Source organism: Pleurodeles waltl, chromosome 3_1 (assembly GCF_031143425.1).
Source record: "Pleurodeles waltl isolate 20211129_DDA chromosome 3_1, aPleWal1.hap1.20221129, whole genome shotgun sequence".
NCBI lineage: Eukaryota > Metazoa > Chordata > Amphibia > Caudata > Salamandridae > Pleurodeles > Pleurodeles waltl.
The window spans coordinates 1,995,504,115-1,995,516,282 of NC_090440.1; the positions used below are offsets into that span (position 1 = coordinate 1,995,504,115).

Here is a 12,168-nt window from a genome sequence, read left to right on the forward strand (position 1 = left end):
GAGATGATCTTATCTCTCTTGTGCTCTTTTTTTTTTTCTAGGATGCGTTGTTAACTTGCATTTACTGTAGTGGTCCAGTGTTGACAGTAAAGTGTCATTTCTTCTGTCCTCATGATGGGCACGTGAGACGCTCTGTGACAAACTCCCTCCAGCAAAACACATCATGTAGGGAATTGTTTTTTAAAAACAGACACTTTTATTCAGTAATCTGTCCAATACTCCTATAAGGATAGAAGCTGAGCATTTTTAAACAGGGACATTGCCGAAGGTCTTTTATCACTATCCAGTGAAACGTGTTCCCTTATCTGACACATTCAACACAATATGGCATACAAACAGAAAAAAGACAAATTCAACCCATCTCCGTCCCACCCTAGCCATGCAGACCATTAATTGCTATTCATAACACGCAAACTTCAAATCTCTCCTTGTATATTTGGAGTCCTCCTACTTCAGTCTGGGGAAAAATGATTGGTATCCCCCAGGTTTGATGTCAAAATGTAGAAAGATGCATAGATTTAAATTTGGATGAGTGCACTGCAGAAGGAATCCCCGCTCAAAGATGAGCATCTGCAGGCCCCTCCAAACAGTATCAAAATCCAGAATTTGTCTCAGTCACATTATTGGCTAATTTCTCCATTGCATGAGGTTCCATAAGCAGGTATACCTTGTAGTGACAGGAGGTGGAGGGATCTTCCCTCTTCCACTGGGGCACTATTGCAATTTTAGTTGCCCCAAAGAATTCCATAAAATTACTCTAACCTAGACTGGTGGTGTAAGGTCTGAGGTCTTGTATTCAACAACACTGTAAAGATATCTCGTGGGATGCGGTATCACAAAATGTTCTGAAGTGCTTTCAAAATTGAAGTCCAGAACTGGACAACCCTGGGACAGTTCCACCACATGTGTTTTGCATCATGTCTTCCTACTTCTTGTATCACAACCTCTCCAGCAGAATAGGCTAGGGTTGGTTTAGAAACTATGCAGTGTAACTGGGTAGCGATACCAGATCAAGAGCAGTTCATAATGTTTTGTTTTTTCCCTCTACAACTGTGTACATTATGGTGTAAATCTTTCCAGATAGTCATCCATTGTGTATCTGAGTTCGACATGCCTGCTCTATCTTGCCACCTGAGTCTGTGTGCTATGAATGTGATTTAAATGTGACCAAGAGAGTGGATAATTGCAAAAAAAGCCCCCCTTTAAAACTGTTGCCTGTCGTACAGACTTCTTAGAGGGCCAAATCTCTGATTGTGGTGTCTTTCCACCAAGCTGTCACCTAGTGGCACAGTTGTATATAATGTAATATTTCCCTTTCTGCTACTTGAAAATCTTTCTTACACTCCTCAAGGGACTTAATCTTGACATTATAAAAATATATTTGGTATAGTTAAGCCTCCCTCTTGTCAGGTAGAGAAGGGGACTGGTTGTGAGGCCGGTTTGAATGACTGATTGATATGGATTGGGGTATGCGGGGAAGGATAGGTAGTCAATTGTTTATCTTGTCCCAGATCTGGAGTAGCGTTGATGTTTGTGTGCTTAGGTATGGTGGTGTTCTCCCTTTGGCTTCCGTATACAGGGTCCACCACTACCCTGTCTGTGGACCCATACTCCTCAGTGACCCTTAACTTCTTAACTGCACAGCCCAATAATAAGACTTAATTTCACGTAATGCTAGACTGGCAAGTCCTTTCTTTCTTTTTTTTTTTTTTTTTTTTTTTTTTTTAAGAAAACCTTAGGGCTTTCCCAGTTCCTCCTAGCACCCAACCCCCCCCCCACTTCATCTACTTCAGTTTGGGAGGAGGGTCAAGTTTAATATCTCAGATTTAAATACATTTACTTTAAAGCCGGAAACTGTCATGTATTCATGTACCAGCTCTTGGTGAGAGAGGAGAGAAGATTTGGGATTGGAGAGCGTTAATAAAAGATGGTCCGCAATCTTTGTTGGTTCTGGCCAAATTATGTCCTCTGTATTTTCTCATCCTCAAGAATGCGTCGAACTGTTATGTTGTTAGCACAAGTCCTGTTCTCATTTATCTTTATGAAAGTGCTGTTGCTTCTGTACATCTGTCTCCAATCCAATTCAGTGACCATGGAGGACTCCCTTAAAGGCGTCCCAAATTATCAACAGCACTTCTCCTTTATCGTGTGTGTGTGTGTGTGTGTGTGTGTGTGGGTTCGGACGTGTTCCTCTTCGCTCCGTATTTCGGTTCGGAAAAGTTAGTTAACTATCGGAAAGGTAGATCAGACAATATAATATATAAACCGTCACTTAATATGTCTTAAGGATATGAGAAAATAATCCTCCCCTTGTTCCTCCAGCCAAATGTCACGATGACCTACGTAGGGAAGTGTTAAGTTCCCGCAGCCGACAACCAGAATTGCCCCCATTAAGAGAATGCTCCTATTTGAGTGACTTGCACCATTCATATTGCTTTCTTGAAATATAGGCCCACTTCTGCCATCTTCTCCAGCGACTTTGTTTCCGGATGATATCCGACTTGCATAAGGCCAGATAGACTGGATTAGAGCACAGAAAGGATGTATTAGGCCATCTTGGGTTATCTGTTTATGACAAGGTAGGAACCCTCCTGCCAGACAGTTGTAAGAGAAAAGAAAAAAAAAAGTTCTTATTTTTAAGTGGTCCAAAATCAAGCAGCCCACCTGCATGTAATAGAGCCTTAGTTTACCCACAGCTTTTTGCTACTAAAAAACAAACTGTGCAGGCTCAAAATAGTATGTATGATGCACCAATCCATTCATGGCTTTACGCTAAAGTTTTTAAATGACTGACTCGAATCAGGATCTATTCTGAATCCCAAGATTCTGTAGAACTCTGCATGGTGGACAGACCCTTTCTATCCTTTCTTTATGGAATCTGCTTCTCACCAACATGAAAACCACAGAAGATTATTTGGGCTTCTGTAAAGCAGTCAAAATTTTGCTTTTGCACACATTTTGAATAGTTTAGATGCATTGTCTTATACATTCTGCTTTAGTTTCAAGAGACCTTTTGTCATTTATAGTACTCGTATCTAGGTAAAATCAAATCAAGGCATGTCTTTTCAAAAACCAACATTACCGGGCAGACACTATCCTTTGACATGACCCTTACGCAGGGCAGGCCTTCCTGATGCCTCTTTTTGACCCTCAGGCTCTGACTCAATATTAGCTCCAGTGGTACGGCACCGGCCAAGCGAGCTCTGCATAGCAGCCCCCCTTGTAAACAGAAACATTTAAAACACCCTGGAAGAGACCATGGTTAGTCTCCACAGGCAAATGCAACATCTTTCAAGTGGATGCTTCTAACCTCGCATTCCTCACCTTTTGAATATTCCCCAAGTGCCCGACTAGATCTGGAAAATCACAGCAATACCAGCAGGTGGAATTGTGAGGCTCCAAGCAGACATTGTTCTGCTCCTAAAGTGTCAGGCGAAGCTGCATATAAGCGCCACCCATGCATCCGGTCTCAGTTCCTTTGTTTCCAGACCACCTAATGTAGATCCTAAGCTAACTCTTGTCTGGCAGTTTTTGGGAAAACTTTCTCAAACGCAGTGTGCAAGGGAAATATCACCCTCAAAAGCAGGCGATCAAACCTTGTAAGGACTGTCATACACACATATCTGACACATTCTCATCAGATTTATATTTGGAGCTTGATGTTGGAACACAACTCCAACTGAAGCGACTGTGCCTTGATGAATCTGAAGGACTGTCGGAACCGTAAGGCTAAGCTCTGCTTCAAGTACCAATAGACTACATACCATGATAGGTTGATAGGAAGGTCTCATTCCTGCAGCACATCTTTGTTTGGTCAAAGTCCTCTGATAAGTCCAAAAAAAAAAAAATAAAGCCCACGAATCTGAAGTGATTTGCTGCCCTTTCCCACTGCTCTCTAACTCCTGAGGAGGCGTAAGGGTGTAAATGTGCCTTTTGCCTTACTTCTGAAATTAATCGTTTTAGGAACCAGTTCTGACTCTTTCTGGGTCCCTTGGCCACACCGTACCAAACAGAAAAGTTTGATGAAGCTATTGTCTGCCTTTTCAACATTCTACTGGCTTCCTCAGGCACACCCCTGGCCCCCACAGTACCAAAGGAATCTCCTCCTGGATCCCTGCCGCTAGCTTGGTATTGACATTTGTCTTGATCCCACAACCTTCACCAGACCCTGGAGTATTGGCACTGATGTAGACACCAGATGATGAAGCTCAAACAGTAATGCTCTAGGACTCCACACTGACTTGGTTTCTACCTCAATTGTGGCCACACACTGATTCAACTGGGCTACAGCCGTCTGACAACCCGGATACATTGCCCCTGCCTTAAAGTAAGGACCAGATCATTCATAGTCTTTTTGGCACAAACTCCGATAAAAACCCTTGTGAATAAGATAATTAATTTCAGCTCTATGCAGGTGACAACTGATATGATAAGCTGCAAGATGCCAGTAGCCTGGATACTTTTCAGCTTCGTCTCCACCTGGGCTGACAACGAATGAACCTTTTCCTGACACTCCCTTAGAGATTTTAAAACAGTACCTGGGAGCACTTCGGGCTTGCCTGGAGAGCAGTGCCTGGCACATGATTACAGATGTCAGTGAACAAACTCCCTTGTCTCAATGCTGGAGTTGCAGTTTGAGAGGTTTCGCTTTTTAGCAACACTGGGGAACACAGCTGCAAATCACCAACATTATCAAATGATGTGCATACTATGTTTCTAGAGGCTGTACTGTTGCCTTGGATAAATGAATTGCATACAAGATTGTATTTAGATCAGTCACAGAAATGGTTCACTGGAGTCCTAAGAGGAATTAAATTACTATCAAATGATGACTGTGATTCTTGATAGGACTTAGCCATAGTTCAATTGATGATTCATTTTTAGGGCATTTCCCATCCATTAGATGTACACTTTATCACTTATGTGGTGATCGGATCTGATTTCTACTAATTAAGTATAAACACCAAACTGAACCAATAACTGGGAATAAAATAATATATGCCTATACCAGTTATGGATGCGTTTCCATGTGAGGAATATTTGCAATAACTATGGCATAATATGCCTTTTTGTATCATTAAAATATAGGAATGCATGTATTTTGTCTGTTAACTTGGTGTCAGCTATGCTTGTTTACTATGCAGTATAATCCTTTTAAAATGGAAATGCTTTCAGGTTGCAAACATCACAGTACAAGGTATGGTGTGACTATAATGGGCACCAAAAATATGTTGCACCAGTAAATACGACAATTTTCGACCCGCTATCGTAAAGTTGAACAGTTTAATTTCCAAAGGGTATGGGAGCCAAATGCATAACTCATTTTTGTATTAACTCTATCGCAATAGCAAAGGGTTCATGCAAGAGCAAAATAAGGTGGTCGGAGCAGATGAATTCCTCGATGGAAATCCAACACACTTTTACATGTGGAAGCAATTAAAGCAGTGGGGAAGTGAATACCAGTATAATTTAATTCTTCTTCGCTCCATTGTTTGCAGCAAGAACCTTAACTTACAGTTCGCATAATGACAATATCTAGCTAACCCGGGCTTCCCTTTATCGATGCAGGGACTTCCAGTTCAATGCAATAAGAAGGCCAAAGCACAGTTGCATTAACAGACTGCTTTATACAAAATAACTTGTGCACAAATCAACAGATAAATAAAATCATAAACGTAAATGGAGTTCAAAAGTTACTATTCACATGAAGTGGGTACAGGGTTGCTGTCACAGTGTATTTTTCATCTGTTCATATGAAGAGCATCTTTAGTGTTATCAGCCCCAAATCGAGTGCTGTTGATCTATTCTTCAGTGCAGGAAAAACATCTGGTAGAGGTGAAAGGCTGAAATGATTTTACACAAAGGTGCAAAGTGTTCGTAACATTTGTTGCTGTAGATGAAAATGCTCTGAATACTTTTGCAGTCTAGTGTTAGGCTCAGATGTTTGCAACTTTTTTTTTTATTATTTTTTTATTTAAGTGGTCTTTCAAGTCACAAGGTATATGGGGAGTCCTTATGCTGGCATTATGTATGGGCACTGACTCCGTGTTAGATTGTTGTTTTCCACTATCTGGTTTTGATTTTGTGACCGGAGCTCCAGGACCGAGGCACCCTTTGACACTTAATCTACTGTCCCTCGTCTTTTTGACACCAATTATATTCTAAAACTATGTACTTCTGCTGACTTGCTACTGAGATCTCTACGTCCAAAGGATCAACAAATTCCCCACAGCTGGGCAATGGGCCAGGCGTCCTTTGCTTGACGTACTCGTTCTCAAAGATGTATAGCTGGTGATGCAAGGGACTCATTTAATGCCACCCATGCTGTAATGTGAAATACTAGTCTGTCTACTTCCAGGTCTGTAATTTGTGTTTGTTGCCACAACACCAAGTATGAGCTTGAAAAAGACTCCTTGGGGACAGATGCTAAGTAGGTCATCAGATGTACAATCAGTCTAGGCTAGACGCAAAAGAAAGTTTTTGGGAAGAACCCCTCCGTGCCGAAGACTTCTAAGCCGATCTCTCGGACAGTTTGACCACCATCCGCCCTCGTCACGAGCCGCCTGGACTACGGCAACACCCTCTACGCCGGGACCACAGCCAAACTCCAAAACCGCCTGCAACGCATCCAAAACGCCTCGGCCCGCCTCATCCTCGACGTACCCCGCAACAGCCACATCTCCGCACACCTGAGACACCTGCATTTGCTCCCAGTCAGCAAAAGGATCACCTTCCGTCTTCTCACCCACGCACACAAAGCCCTCCACAACAAGGGACCGGAATACCTCAACAGACGCCTCAGCTTCTACGTCCCCACCCGCCCCCTCCGCTCCGCTGGCCTCGCACTTGCTGCCGTCCCTCGCACCCGCCGCTCCACGGCGGGTGGGAGATCTTTCTCCTTCCTGGCGGCCAAGACCTGGAACTCCCTCCCCACCAGCCTCAGGACCACCCAGGACCACTCCGCTTTCCGGAGACTCCTAAAGACTTGGCTGTTCGAGCAGCGATAACCCCACCTTTCCCCCCTAGCGCCTTGAGACCCGCACGGGTGAGTAGCGCGCTTTATAAATGTTAATGATTTGATTTGATTTGATCCGTGTTCTGAGGCAGCCTTCTTTTCCAACTCCCACAAGGAGGAGGTACAGTCCAAGCTTGAGATTGCAGGAGCAGGCCATACAGATGGGCAATGCCCTGGGCTGTGAGTATAACCGTCCCTTAACACCAACACCGAGGGGGGACTGGTCATTAACCCCTTTAAGATAAGCCAGTCCTCAAGGCAACATGGCTCCAGCACAGGTTCACCTCAATAGACACCTACAGAACCAGCACCTCAGCATCCACAGGCACAAATCGTATTGCCAAGTCAAAGATCTTAGCCTCCTCTGCACCAAAGCACATACTGGCATCCAAAACACCAATAGGCCCCAAGATGTCACCAAAATCTCACTCTGAGGCACCACTACCCCGATGCTGAATAAGCGATAGCACTCCACTTTGGCACTTAGAGCCACTGGTTCTGAAATGTTCCATTATTCTGAACTTCCAGTCCTTGAACAGCTCCAAACGGCTGTATGAATGCCAAAAGAAACTGTTTGAGGCATGTAAGGCTACAGATGCACATGCTGTGTATACTCCTGCAGTCTATTGTTGGACCCGGATGTGTCCTAGTTATTTTCTTTGAGGAAGTTTTTTGAGCTACGAGGTACTAAGACTCCCCCTGTTGTTGGGAGCGCACATGGGCATCAACTCCATTGTTATATTGTTTTATTTCCGTAGTCTGGTTCTGATGTGTGCTCTTGATCGACACCATCGGGGTGCTGTTGGGCTACCACTGCCTTCAGGCCATTGTGTTATGTGGATCCTATGGGTGTAGTAGGACTGCATATTAGATCAACGAGAACTTCACAATATAGAAACGTAGTCGTCTTATATCATCAGTAAATATTGGTTTGGTTTGTTAGGCTCTCACAGTACCAATCTAAACCTCGAACATGACCAGTCTGATTCCCAAGGAATTTGTGGAAACAGATCTAACCCTCATGTCTTATTTTTGCCTGACCAAGGTATAAAGAAGGATACAAAAATGCATTTTCAGAACATTTATTGAAATCTTGTTCTTGGAAACAAAATGTGGCTGTGATGATTAAGCAGATGAGACACATGGTTGTAATAAGCATTATTAGGATGGTGAAAAATATAAATAATTCAACCATGTTAATTGTTGCTAATGTTACCGTACTCCTATCTGTCACCAATTCTAACCTATAGTATAGTGGTAGTACCCTTTCCTTATCTATTGGGATAGTCTTTCCCCCATATCTTGGTTTTAAGGGTCAGGAAGCTTGTCTGCAGGCTATCTTCCTTCGCAGGATGAAGGTCCGAGTCAGCAGGGCTGCATCTCATTCATAGTTCACAGCGGTTCTGTGGTAACCTTAGTGTGAAGTGCTCCTCTCTGTGCCTAGCATGGATGCCCATTAAATAATAAAACACTGTCCTTATCAGTCCGTGGCAGAGATGCAGAACAGCTTCTTTGTTTTTTCCTAGAATAAACAAGGGCATTGTGTTTGGAATGTGTGACCCTGGAACTAAATGTGCAGACTACAGGGCGACATTGCCTACCAAGAATACATGCGTATGTAGCACATTCTGGCATTAAAGCGAAAATATGTAAAAAGTGACCATTAAAAGAGATGTCAAGCTAAAAAGGAAATCTCAAATGGAGACTTGGTGCCGGCCCTACAACAGTGGTCTGCACTAAAAAACCCTCCAGAAGCAATGTGTGGCATGGCACCTAAGAAATCATCAGTTAGTGCCATCTACTTCAGTGTTCACACAGACTCGTCTGCCCTTAACGTCCCTATTTCATAAAAACACAGGAAGACACAGACAGGACAAGGCCACAAGCCCTATGCCAGTCATTGAGCCACCACCACTCCTTCCATCTCCACCAAGCTTTCTACATCCCTGCCTGGATCACTTCCAGACACCACTCTCATATACACATCAGTGGACACCCCACAGAGATACATGGGTGATTTGGTGGGGGGGGAATGCTCAAGATACACCCACATGGTGATGTCCGAGATCTCATGGACCCTCCAGGGAACACTGAGTCTGATTTGTGCCTAGCCTGCTCATCTACAACTGAGGACTCCACATCTAACCATGAGCTGGTAGCTAGGGCAGCCTCTTCCACAAGGTCTAAATGCATGTCAACCCCATAGAGCACTTCCTTTTTTTGAGACCCTTTCCATCACACACCAGTCCACCCAGTATTTGCTTATGCTCAAGGGCATGCTGCATCGTCCAATCCCTGACCTCTTTCAGGACCCATTCAAAACCAGGGTTGTCACTTCCCAGGTGAATAACAAGTACAAAGCATCACCTACTGACCCCTATCTACATTTGGGTACAATTATCACTCACAAGCTGGTGAACTCTCAAGACACCGTTGACCCCCTCCCCTGGATAAGGACAGTAAACATATTGATACGGCAGGCAAAAGTGTTGCTAATCATTGCCGTATCGCAGACTCAATTGGTTTGTTCTCCCGTTATGACCCCAGCCACTGGGACGAAATGGAGGAGGTCCTCCAAATCTCTCAGATGAACACAGAGGAGAGGGCCTGAGATGGTATCGGAGGGCAAACTTATCTGAAACGCAGCCATTCACTGTGCCCTTAAGGCTGCTTACTCTGCTGTCAGTGTGCCCCTCCGTAGGCATGCTTGGATCCGTATCTCTGGCTTCAAGCCAGAATCCAGCAACACCTGCTCAGCCTTACGTTTGATTGCCAGCTCCCTTTTGGCCTGCAGGTTGACCAAATGCTGGAAAAGATAACGAAAGATACAGGGACTGCAAAGGCTATGGGTGCCCTGCAGACGCTGCTCCTTGTGGGTCCTTTTGCCGCACACCCGATCATGATACCATCTCCTCAGAAGCTTCCACAGCTTTCCAGCTTACACAAGCACAGCTGCTCTCCCCAAGAGGCTAATTTTGGGGTTCCTATAGGGGCAATAACTCTAGGCAAAGGTAGCTACCCTTAGGGTGCCTCCACCACCACTACTAAGGGGGGGTGGTGTCTACAAAGGTTCTTTCCCTTCTGGCAGAATGTCCTCTCTGGTCTATGGGTGATGAATTTTATCCAACGTGGTTATTGCTTGGAGCTTGCTGAGAACTCCCAACATACCACAAACACAGCAGACACTCACCAGAACACCAATATCTACTGAAAGGTGTCACAATGCTCCTCCTCAAAAGTGTCTCAGTGCTCTTCCTAGAGCTCGTCCCACACCATCTGCAGGGTATGAAAGTCTACGCCTTTTTACTTCCTGATTCCTAAGAAAGACTGTTCCCTCTGTCCTATTCTGGACCTCAGCCCTCTCAAGAAATATATCCTATCAGAGCACTGGTCACTCTTCAGGATGTTATTCCTCTGCTCCAGCAAGACTACTTCATTGCCACTCTCGACTTGAACGGGTTCTTCTCCTGTATTTCCAGCAGCGGGGAATTGCCAAAGGTAGACCTCTTTGACCAAAGAAAATGCCTAATGCCCAAGTTTCGCCTCCATGTTCCCGCAGTCCATGGGCATTGCACTATAGATGAATTGGTCGCTTTTCCATCTCCCCCCCCCTCCTATATGTGGTTCAGAGGCTACAGCAGATGTCCCTCACCCTGGTGGCCCCCACAAGGGCATTCCAGCCATGGTTCACTATTTCTATTTGAAATCTGTTCCGCATGAGCGGCTCCCCAACAGGTGGGACCTTCTCAAACAAACCTGGACCCTGTCGCCCAGGGTCCAGGTTTTAGTCTGCTACCTACTTTACTTGCACATGTGTGTTCTAGCCTTTACTTCCATTCGCCTTCACATGGCCACAGTGGCTGCTCATCTACAGAATAGGAAACACATTTTCCTTTTAAGAATACCAGTCATTAAAGCTTTCATGGAGGGCCTAAAGAGGGTTATCCCGCCTCTTGTCCTCCAACCCTGATGTGGAATCTTAACATTGTCTTCACAAAACATATGGGGCCCTCATTTGAGCTTCTCCAATCCTGCCCCTTGGAAAGTGGCACTCCAGTTGCCATTACTTAACTCAGGTGTATTACTGAGCTTTGGTTATTAATACTAGAAGGACCTTTCCTTCAAGCACAGAGATAGTGTTGTCCTCTGCACAAGTCCCAAATTCCTTCTAAAGATGGTCTCCTCATTTCGCCTGAACCAGACCATTGAACTTTCTATCTTCTTTCCATAGTCTGACTCGTTTGTGGAATGGACTCTCCTTACTTTAGATGTAAAGCAAGCACTTATATATTACATAGATGGGATACTACCTTTCTGAAAGATGCAACAACTTTATTGCATTTTCTGAGTCCCATAAATGGGAGTGTTCTATCTAACCCTGGTATAGCCCGGTAGATAGTCAAATATATCCAAACTTGCGACGAGAAAGCCAAATAACCTTTGCCTATTCATTGGAGAGACCACTCTATGTGGGGGAAAGGGGGCCTTAATGGTTTTCCTGGCAAAGCAGTTACAAGGGCCACACCACACACCTTCACAAAACACTTATGTGAATCTTCTCACCTGCCAACAAGCTGACATTGGCCAAGCAGTACTCCGTACACTTTTTCAATTCTCTGTAACACCCATAGGCTAGACTCCGCATTTTTGGTAGCACTGCGTTAGTCTAAGCACAGCATGTGTATCTACAGCCACATGTGCCTCGAATTGAAAATGTTACTTACCATCTAAGCATCTGTTTGTGTCATGTAGTGCTGTAGATTTACATGTGCCACCCTCCTCCCTGGATGCCTGTGGCTGTTGCAGTTAACACTGTTTGCTAGGATTCTCTCTCTTTGGCCCCAAAACTAGCTGGCAGGAGTATGCACAGCATGTGAATCTACAGCACTACATGCTTTGGAAAGATGCATACAGAGTAAATAGCAGTTTTCATTCATCCACAGACTGGGAGGACTAACCACTGCTGAAAGAGGTCAACACCTTACCACTCAAGCGGAAACCAACCTGTGAGGTACATGTTAAAACCAGCTACAGAGCCCTTTATGGACTCTGTCAAACAAAGGGTGGTAACCCCAAGGGTGGAACCTAAGTAAAGGGCCGCCATACCTTGTTATCTGCCATACATCGGGGGGCATGTAGAGCCAGGCTACTTT

At 44.5% G+C, this 12,168-nt stretch overlaps 1 protein-coding gene across 2 annotated transcripts in view; it reads left to right on the top strand.

Annotated features, from left to right (window-relative positions):
* CLTC (clathrin heavy chain) overlaps nucleotides 1-12,168 on the top strand; it is a 723,592-nt gene that overhangs the window by 259,233 nt on the left and 452,191 nt on the right. The window lies entirely within an intron of this gene.